The 9,570-nt window shown below is 34.5% G+C and overlaps 1 non-coding gene across 1 annotated transcript; it reads right to left on the reverse strand.

Moving 5' to 3' along the window:
* Positions 1 to 6,772: 6,772 nt before the first annotated feature.
* On the reverse strand, positions 6,773 to 6,844 carry TRNAP-UGG (transfer RNA proline (anticodon UGG)). Its single transcript has one exon. It is a non-coding gene; the product is annotated as a tRNA-Pro (tRNA).
* Between the last annotated feature and the right edge of the window lie 2,726 nt (positions 6,845 to 9,570).

Below are 9,570 nucleotides of genomic sequence, written 5' to 3' on the forward strand. Positions count from 1 at the left end.
TTTCTCTCGATTTCCGACAAAACTACAAGTCCTACGGAAAAAAGTTCAATGGCAAAGTTGTAGGTAATAAAAAAATCTACAACTTTTGTATTGAACTTTTTTCCGTAGGACTTGTAGTTTTGTCGGAAATCAAGAGAAACCATTTTTTTCTCTTAAAAGCTCCCCCCTCCCTTTTCCCGAACTCGGATTGACCGTAATTTATTTTTCCTTTAATTTTCATCATATTCCCCTCCTTTTCTAATGGGTTTCATCCGACTGCGATTTTTTTTTGTTTCAAAAATTATCTACTCTAGTCTAATAATACCACAGACTAATAATAATATACTACGTATACAAATAATACGAACAAAACATAAACACAATAATTATAAATATCGTGTTGACGTTGATAGTGAAAATCCGTATGAAGGAAAAGTGCTGAATTTGGAAACAATATTGCTACAGATATAGAAAAATTATCAATGAATGGGAAAGCTTGAATATTATTCATGTCTTCAGTTTTATTACCCGGGGTGAAAAGGGGAAATGTTTGTATGAGGCTCTATCAGCTCGCTAAAACCTTAAGCTACTATTATTCTATGCAATATTTTAAAGAAAAAATTCATTATTATTTATATTTAACTGTTCTCCTATATGATATACTAGCTGCTCCGCGCGGTTTCACCCCCGTGGCTCCACCCCTGTTGGTCGTAGCGTGATGATATTATATAGCCTATAACCTTCCTCGATAAATGGGCTATCTAACACCGAAAGAATTTTTTCAAATCGGACCAGTAGTTCCCGAGATTAGCGCGTTCAAACAAACAAACAAACAAACTCTTCAGCTTTATAATATTAGTATAGATATCTACAGATAGAATTTGGAACTCATAAAAGAACAGCTTAGCTATGTACTTACATACTTTTACCTATTTATCTTCAAATATCCATGTAACACCTTTACACGCGATGGCACACGGTGGTAAGAGTACGTAAATTATAATCACAATTTACATAATAAGTATACATAGCATCAATATAACTAAACCCACTTTATTCCTACCAGTAAAATATAAAACTGTACTCCATCTAAAAGCGATAAAACAAATACGAAATATCTTTCCATTATTATCTGGAGGAGAATCAGAATAATAGCAGAATAAATTAATTATTCCCGGCTCTTTAGAGCGCCGCGAAATCAAAGCTTTATAAGACTGGCCTTAAATTTTCTAAACCCAGCTAAAATGAAATCGCCTTCGAGAAAAAGGGGTTTTGGTTTTAATGCCCATCACAAAATAAATGCTCCGAGACAATAATGTGGGATTCGTTGCTAGATATAAATTCCGAATAAAAATACACTCGGCTGAGTTGCGTAGGGATGTTCTAAGTTTATCGATGTTTGAATTAGATTTTGATATATTATTATGATGTCATGATGGAATTAACTAAATCAATTAATAACGTTTCATTCTTTACTTACTTGTAAATCATTTGTTATGTTGTATTAAAGCGAGTTTATGACATAATTTTGGTATCTAAAGATAGGCGGCTATAGAATGATGTAGGGCGTAGGCTGCTTATTTCTTTTGACTACGCGGGCGAAACCGCGCTCGGAAAGCTAGTACCTATGTTGTATATAACGAAGAAAATAGAAAATTGAATATGTATCCAAGATAATTATGAATTGATAAAATATAAAGGCACTTTTCTAGTATATGTATATTCAATATTCATATATCCACTGCCAATATTAATAAATATTTCGTAGAGTCACCCCTTGTAGATAGATCTAGTAGTAGATAGTCACGTAGTAGAGGCAAGAAGTCATCGACGAGTTGTTTTCTGAAAATTGATTAAATAGGTATTAAATGCACACATTGATATTCACTAAAAAGTTTTAAATTGTTATGATGACGTCCAGATATACATTTAAACAGAAATAAATTCCTAGGATAGTAATAGTAAATAAATGTTTCTTTTTTTAGTTATAAGTTATCGATATTTATATTTCCCATCACTACTTCTTCGAGACCAGCTACAAGGAGTACCGAGGAATATAAACGTTAAGACAGGATGAACAAATAAACGGACCGGTAGTTCGATACAAATGCTTTCCATAATAAACATAATACAAATTACATTCATGCCTTGTCATTTACTTGGAATATCCAACTCACCTTGTATTAATTATTTCAATATAAGTAGTTTATTCTAATATAAGTCTAATTTAAAACACGTGTTTGTAATTTGATCCTAGGTAATTTGTTTAAGTTGTAGGTAATGTTGTTTTACTTTCATGATAATTTTTATTTCAATGTATCTTCTTTATTGTGTCTTATTGCTAGTAGATAGGAGAGCTTTTATTTCCAGAATTAAAGGTCTAAATAAGCAGTTATACATACATCTAGGTTATTCCTAACAATAAATCTTATTACTATAATTAAACATAGTACTTGCACTTAATTGCAAAACATTTGAATAGTAAATAACAAAAATATATAAAGCACTCGTCGACGGGCGACACTGTTGACACAGCTAAGTGAACCCGACGCCTCGCTTCATTTGCATTTCTCTTAATCCTCGTTATGAATAAAGAAAAATTCTTGGAGATGCTCAGCGGTCTCCGAAAGCCCGCCTAATGAAGAACGCTCCGGGATTACCGACCGCCCGCGCACTTTCGCGACATTACACTTTTAATTTGAACGAATCTTATTATTTTCTTTTGTTGATTTAAGCCTCGGTACCGGGAGACGGGTCGAGACGTGACCTGCAGTGGAAAAATGCGATTGCCATCTAAAGCCAACCGTTTAAATGAACGAGATTGGAGCTTAAAAAGTATAATGGACGAGGGGGGAGGGGGTCGATCCCGGGGGCGCAAGATGGCCGATTTGCGATTGAGATGAGACCTCCCCGCCACCCCACGGAGATCAAATATAATTAAGTTCGTTTCATACTAACTATATGTGGAAATAACGAAACCTTTCGTGTTATATTTCGCAACTATTTTCCTGATTTGAAATCTAGATTTTTCTTTTTCTTTTCTGTTATATAGATCACGTGGCAATAAATATCAATAAAATAGCAAGACACGCTATTTAAAGTTATTTACTATAGCATCTATAACATGACCTGCGTAATACGTCTAATACGTAGTACGTAGGTCATGGTCTACGTTCTCATTATAAGAATAATCCTTATTGGCTTCTTTTATAGGCAGAACTTATTCATTATAATATCATGAAGATTTTGTGATAATTAGGTTAAAAAAACAAGCTAGGTTTTGGCATAGGTGCCAACTATGCCAAAACCTTGCTTGATAGATGATATGCCAGGTTTACTTACCGACCATATGCCAAAAAGACATCCCTCCTTATTACATAACTTCTTTTTCCACATGGGTGTTCCAAAGACTTTTATTTTTACTTTTAACTGATATATAGGTATGTGATTTTGTAAGTTTCGCAGACTGTCTGGCACAGAAAAGTAAAGATATATTATCAGAGAAAATTGACACCCACCATTTTCGTCAATTTATCCCTATTATGTAAATACAATGAACGTTTAAGCAGAACCTTACCTTTACTTTTACGTCAAACCCACACTTGTTTATCTCATTACTTACGTAAAACCTATAAAAACAGGTATTATAATATGCACTACTTATGGTAAACAAATGGTCATATATCAACAGCGAGTATTTAAATTGTTCACATTTTAGTATTTACATCCGTCGTTAAACAGATATTTTGATTGGTCAATCCATCTTTCTTACATCCTTATAGGGGTTCAGATGTATCGCTAGTAGGAAATATGCTCGCTTTGCAAATGTAATAAAAAACGTATAGATACATTACCTTGCCTAATTGGGTTAGATTACTTCTACATATGTTGAAGTTATTTGAGAATTTAACTATCAGCGCGAATGACACCATTGAAAACTCGTTGACTAATCGGTAAATAATCATTATAATATCAGAGAAAGACTATTATTTGACTATAAAGATATTTAAATACCAATACATTTGGTTCAAAACGTTTTTTTGCATTATCTCTTTTACAAATCGATTATAAAACATTTTGACCAGAGCATTACGTTGCGCGACCACAGCTCATCCAACTGGAAGCCTACTGGGCTCTGTAAAACTGAACGAAGCAAAGCTTTTCCTTTGTGGAACTAAGGAAAAGTTGAGAAGTATCAGCCGCTCGACCGCAACCCCACCTGGGGACTAAAAAATATACTATAAATGAACCGGAGGGCCCGCCTCCTGAGCCGCGAAATTTCTGCCATACTTTCCAACCTATAATCCCTCATAATCACCTTTACAAAGCAAAGATTAAAACCGATTCTCGCCCCGCCGCCCCCAACTCTAGTCTTTTATATGCGAGACAGCGAAAAGTAAGATTAAATCATTATTTTTCTTAAGCTCCTCACGCTTTTTCTTCGCTTCGTTGAAAGTTTTTTTACTCGGACTTTTGATGCGGACGATCAAAGACTTGTGTTCAAATTTACATAACATTCTTAAATAAATTGTGGGGTGGAAGGGGACGCAATTTAACACGGACCTAATGTTCTGTATAAGCTTATTAATGCGAATCTCTAGATTGATGTTTAGTTTACTAATTTATTCAAGTATTATCGAAAATTACTTGTGTAAAGCCGATAAGACGTAGGCGCAATAAGAAAATAGAAAAATGTGTAATAAATGGTTATTCAATACCTAACGATCGTGGGAAAACTCGGATCGTCAATTATTAATCCAAAAACTATAGGCGAAGATTTCTATAGATATTTAAAAGATATTGTTTCGTATTTGCTGGAAGCTTGCTCGAGCATCTAGGACTACCTTTTATCCTCAAAAATCTTGGTATTTTATACAACATTGTCATAAATGAACAACTGAAGCCACACGTTCACACACGAACACTTATCTTACTTAAGCCACACTTGTATTTAGTTAAACCTAACCGTTCTAACATGTTTGCTCAATCCCTAAGTAGCTGTTTGATTGTTTTAGGCGCAGGTAGTTGAGCCGCTGTAAAATATGTCTCTACTTACTGTTAGTAAGCCAAGTTTGAGCTCAGCTTAAGTTTTACAACTTGGATACTTGTACGTGTAACTTAGTTTTGGTTACTTGCGGCATATATGGCAACTTGTCGATACCTAAACCTATTATGTTGCTAAATTCTAACATAGAGATTTTCTATCAAGATCGGTTTTAATACCTACTTGAAATAAAAGCTACAACATAATGAATAAGGAGTACAAATTACACTAACTAGAATTTCGCAATTTGATGAGTATACTCAAAGCATAACTTGGTACCAAATTTCAAATACAAGTTTTGCTTGAAAAATGAAAAAAACATCCAACCAACCATTATGATGTTAGAAGTAGTAGCAGGTTGTTGGATTATTGCAGAGAATAGGGGCGTTTATCGGGAAATGGGAGGTGATAAGGTACTTTTAGTCAGAACAAAAATAGAAGCTGATCGATACATCTATTGCATAAAATATAAATAGTGTTCGTGTCCTTATCAGCGCAACGCTTACAGCAAAGCCTTTCTGCGCTGCGTCGCTAAGCTTCAGCAACCTCCTTTACATTCCACTAAGCTTCAGGCGTATTGATTTCCGCAGACGACACAGAAATAAAACAAAAACGTCTCGTCATAAAAACTTCACTACATCAGTCCCGGCGGAGTTTAAATTTACGAAGTTATACGACGATTGGCAATAAGCAAACACGATTCGCAAAGTCGGGGGTATTTAACTTAATTTTTGAACCAGCCAGAGTTAATTGGGACAGGAGCAGCGGAATGTCGTCACAAAAGAAGCACTTAAATGAACGACAACGCCACTCGGCTCAAAATAAACTTATCTCCTTCGGGCAAGGGTTAAAATGATTTGAAAGCAGGAGGTAATTGTCAGGTGGGCGCCACGAGGGTTGACGTATTGATTCAATCAAGTGCCACTGTTCTACTAATAATGTTACTTATTGAGTTTTTGAAGGCAGGATGCGGCGCCGACGTCACCGGTTAGTCAGGTTAAGGTAAAACAATGAGAATGTTCGTTCCTTAATTCAATATTGTGATCCGTGTTGAGCAACATTGATAGCGCCTGGTATTTTTAAAAAGCAAATTGCGCTTCACGTAATTTTGCTAAAATAATCATAATTAAATTAATTTATTAATGCATAATATATTTATTTTTATACCATGAACGCAATAAATTATGTTATTAAAGTAAAATCCATTCTTTAAAAATAACCTCAGTAATCAATCACAATTGTTTAATGGATCTATAAATTGTGGTGGCTTACGTGTACAATTGAATTAATGAAAAACACTTTTTTGCATTTCGTGAAATTCATTAATAGATCAGGCAGTGACAGTATTACCATAATAAATCTACAAGGGCCCATCAATCAAGGAGATGACTTCTTTCAAAAGGCTTCTAAGCCCTCACTTTCATCTGGACTTTCCCGGCGAAATCAATGATAATTATTATGCATTACGCTTTTGTTAAAATTCAGCCTAAATACGAAGAAATTATTTCAAAAAGAAGTTAATTACATTAAATAAAAACACTGCATTCTGCAAAGTACCCGTTTGTAATATTTTTTCTTGTAAAAATAACCGTTTTCGTGCATCGAGATATATGTACTACGTACACATACTATCTCGATGTTTTCGTGGCATAGTTATAGCTAGAGTAAAGACTAATATCTAATATTAACATTTTAGAATAATATTGAAATAAAGAAACAGAAATGAAAAATTGAAAAAAAAGAGAGTACGGGCTCGTCCGGGATTTGAACCCGGGACCTCTCGCACCCAAAGCGAGAATCATACCCCTAGACCAACGAGCCGTGTGGTGAAAGGAAGCAAAAAAACAAATGGATCTGGGGGCACGGTAGTGCCCCCGCCAAGACGAGCCAAGCGACTACGCGCACGGGCACTACCTACCTTTTCTCGAAGCGCTTCGACGTTTTTTTGAACCCTCATAACTTGGGTTTGGATTATGCTAGATCAACAAAATTTTCGGGATATATTGTCAATAGCGGACTTATTGAACATATTAAGTTTTAATTACATTAGCTTTTATACTTCAGATTTTATTTATATCTAAAAAACGCTAATTTCGTCACTGACTCACTGATGATCATCAAAATTCTTAAGGTATTTCCTAATGTCCTAGAAAGCTGAAATTTTGTATGTAAGCTAGTATTAGCACACAAACAACAAAAAAATTATAATACTTGTAACTTTCATCCCCCAACCCCTTAAACTAGGGGATGGGAGTTAGTATGAGACCTGTAATTTTAAATTAAATTTTGATAACGCTAGAAGTCTAATCTAATAATCTAAAACTTGGTTCCCCTAGATATATATATATATGTATAGGTACTCCTTGTTAAAAAAAAAGTTAAAAATTTAATCGACATATATTGAGACATATACTTCAGATCAGATCATATAAATATGAATGAATAGAAGTGTTGCGAACGTCTCCTGCCTCTTACGTCCACACAGTAGCTAAAAATAAAAAAAAAAATTGTTACAAACAACTTACAAAAAGAAATGAAATCCCACCAAAAACATTTTCATGTAAAATGTTGCCCAGACGAGCCCATAATATGACTCGCACTGTCAAAAAGTTATCAGATCTCATGTAGAGCCAAGCTTCTAACACTACACGCCCTAACTCTACAAGGCCTAACTTCACAAACTCTACACCTTAGTCAAAATATGTGGCTTGGCCGTTCGTTACTAGAAGAACTATTGTATAACACAAAAGTAATGAACAGTGAATTAATTTTTCACCTTACGCCGATGTGAATGTAGCGAAATGGCCTAGCCACATATTTTGACTAAGGTGTAGAGTTTGTGAAGTTAGGCCTTGTAGAGTTAGGGCGTGTAGTGTTAGAAGCTTGGCTCTACATGAGATCTGATAACTTTTTGACAGTGCGAGTCATATTATGGGCTCGTCTGGGCAACATTTTACATGAAAATGTTTTTGGTGGGATATCATTGAGGCTTCACGTCATCATTTCTACCTCTAATAACTCTAGATACAATTTCCAATATTTTTAACGGTCAATCAAAGTGGTTGAAACTGTTTATGTTTCAAAGTTGCATTATAATTTAAAATTACTTGAATAACTATAATATATAGGACAACTTTATTTTAGAATAGGTATGTACTACATAATATGAAACTTTATCAGATTTTGATTAGCGTTAGCATTTATTATATAGGGATATCATATTAAGCAATATAATATAGGAAAAACTTACTGTAAAATAAATATTAAATATGACATTTATTAATAAACTCTACAATTAAACGAAGTCATACCATAATTCTTAGAGCATTAAATAATGCTCTAAGAATCATAACTAACCATCAATACACATTTATATTTCTATATAATATCATAATATCAAAAATTCCTCATCTATAATATAAAAATGAATCCCAAAATGTGTTGGTAAGCGCATAACTTGAGAACGGCTGAACCGATTTCTTTAATTCTTTTTTTATTATATTCCTTGAAGTACGAGGATGGTTCTTACGTAGAGAAAACGTAAATATGTACCACGGGCGAAGCCGGGGCGGACTGCTAGTATTAAATACCTACATATTATAATGCATAACATATCTTGATTACTTATTAAGAAGAAGCGCGTCGCCTCAATCTCTATATCGATTGATTAGCAGTATGACCATTATGACCTAGTTTTGTACTGTTTAGGAACATGTATCGTTGTGATGAAATATGTGAAATGTGAGTAGAAAGTTCTTTAAACTAATGACGTTTCTGCCTATCAAAAACTATAGGTGCTCAGGTTTTCCTGACGTTATACTTTTGAAACTTTTTTGAAGAGTTGAATTAGATATATTTAACTATGCAGATGATGATTTGTAGTTATGCTATAGAATTATTATATTTGTTGTCCTGGAGACGGGCAGCCGCTGATGGGGTCACGGACGAATTCTACTTATACCCGTGGCCCCGTCGTTGATGCGGCTTGACGGAACACAGTGGGGTTTTGATCGGTACGAATCCGACATAACCCAGAGGCCGTGGGTATCTATGAAAGATTTCCCCACTTAAAAAAAAAGGTACATGTATGCAGATTACCCACAGACTATTATAAAGTTTGTTTTTGCAAAAATCTAGCACAACACTAGTAGGTAGGTACCTACGAGAAATTTTTAAAGAAAAGAGAAAATTTTGTCACGATGCGCGTATTCGAACCCGCCTCTACACTATGCCAAATTAGCATGGATAATATTACATTGTCCCTGAATTACTATCTCTCTTATACCAGTAATACTTACGTTTATTATTATACATCTAAATTTATGATCGCAGAAATAGAGCAGAGCATTTTAAGCTTTATAATTTCAAGTTTGGAGCGTCGGTCGTTCATTTATGTACTTTTAATTCCGCCATTCCTTAGCTGCGAGGATCTTCGTTCATTAGCTGGCCAACCCGCTGCCATTTGGCTACGAAGCCATGAGAATTAATGCTGGATTCGTTTATTTTTGAAGCTATACATAGTTTAATTTTATATGAATTGTGCTAAA

Source organism: Colias philodice, chromosome 6 (assembly GCF_061535455.1).
Source record: "Colias philodice isolate Cphi_HAF_F1 chromosome 6, ilColPhil1 Martin Lab GWU primary, whole genome shotgun sequence".
Taxonomy (NCBI): domain Eukaryota; kingdom Metazoa; phylum Arthropoda; class Insecta; order Lepidoptera; family Pieridae; genus Colias; species Colias philodice.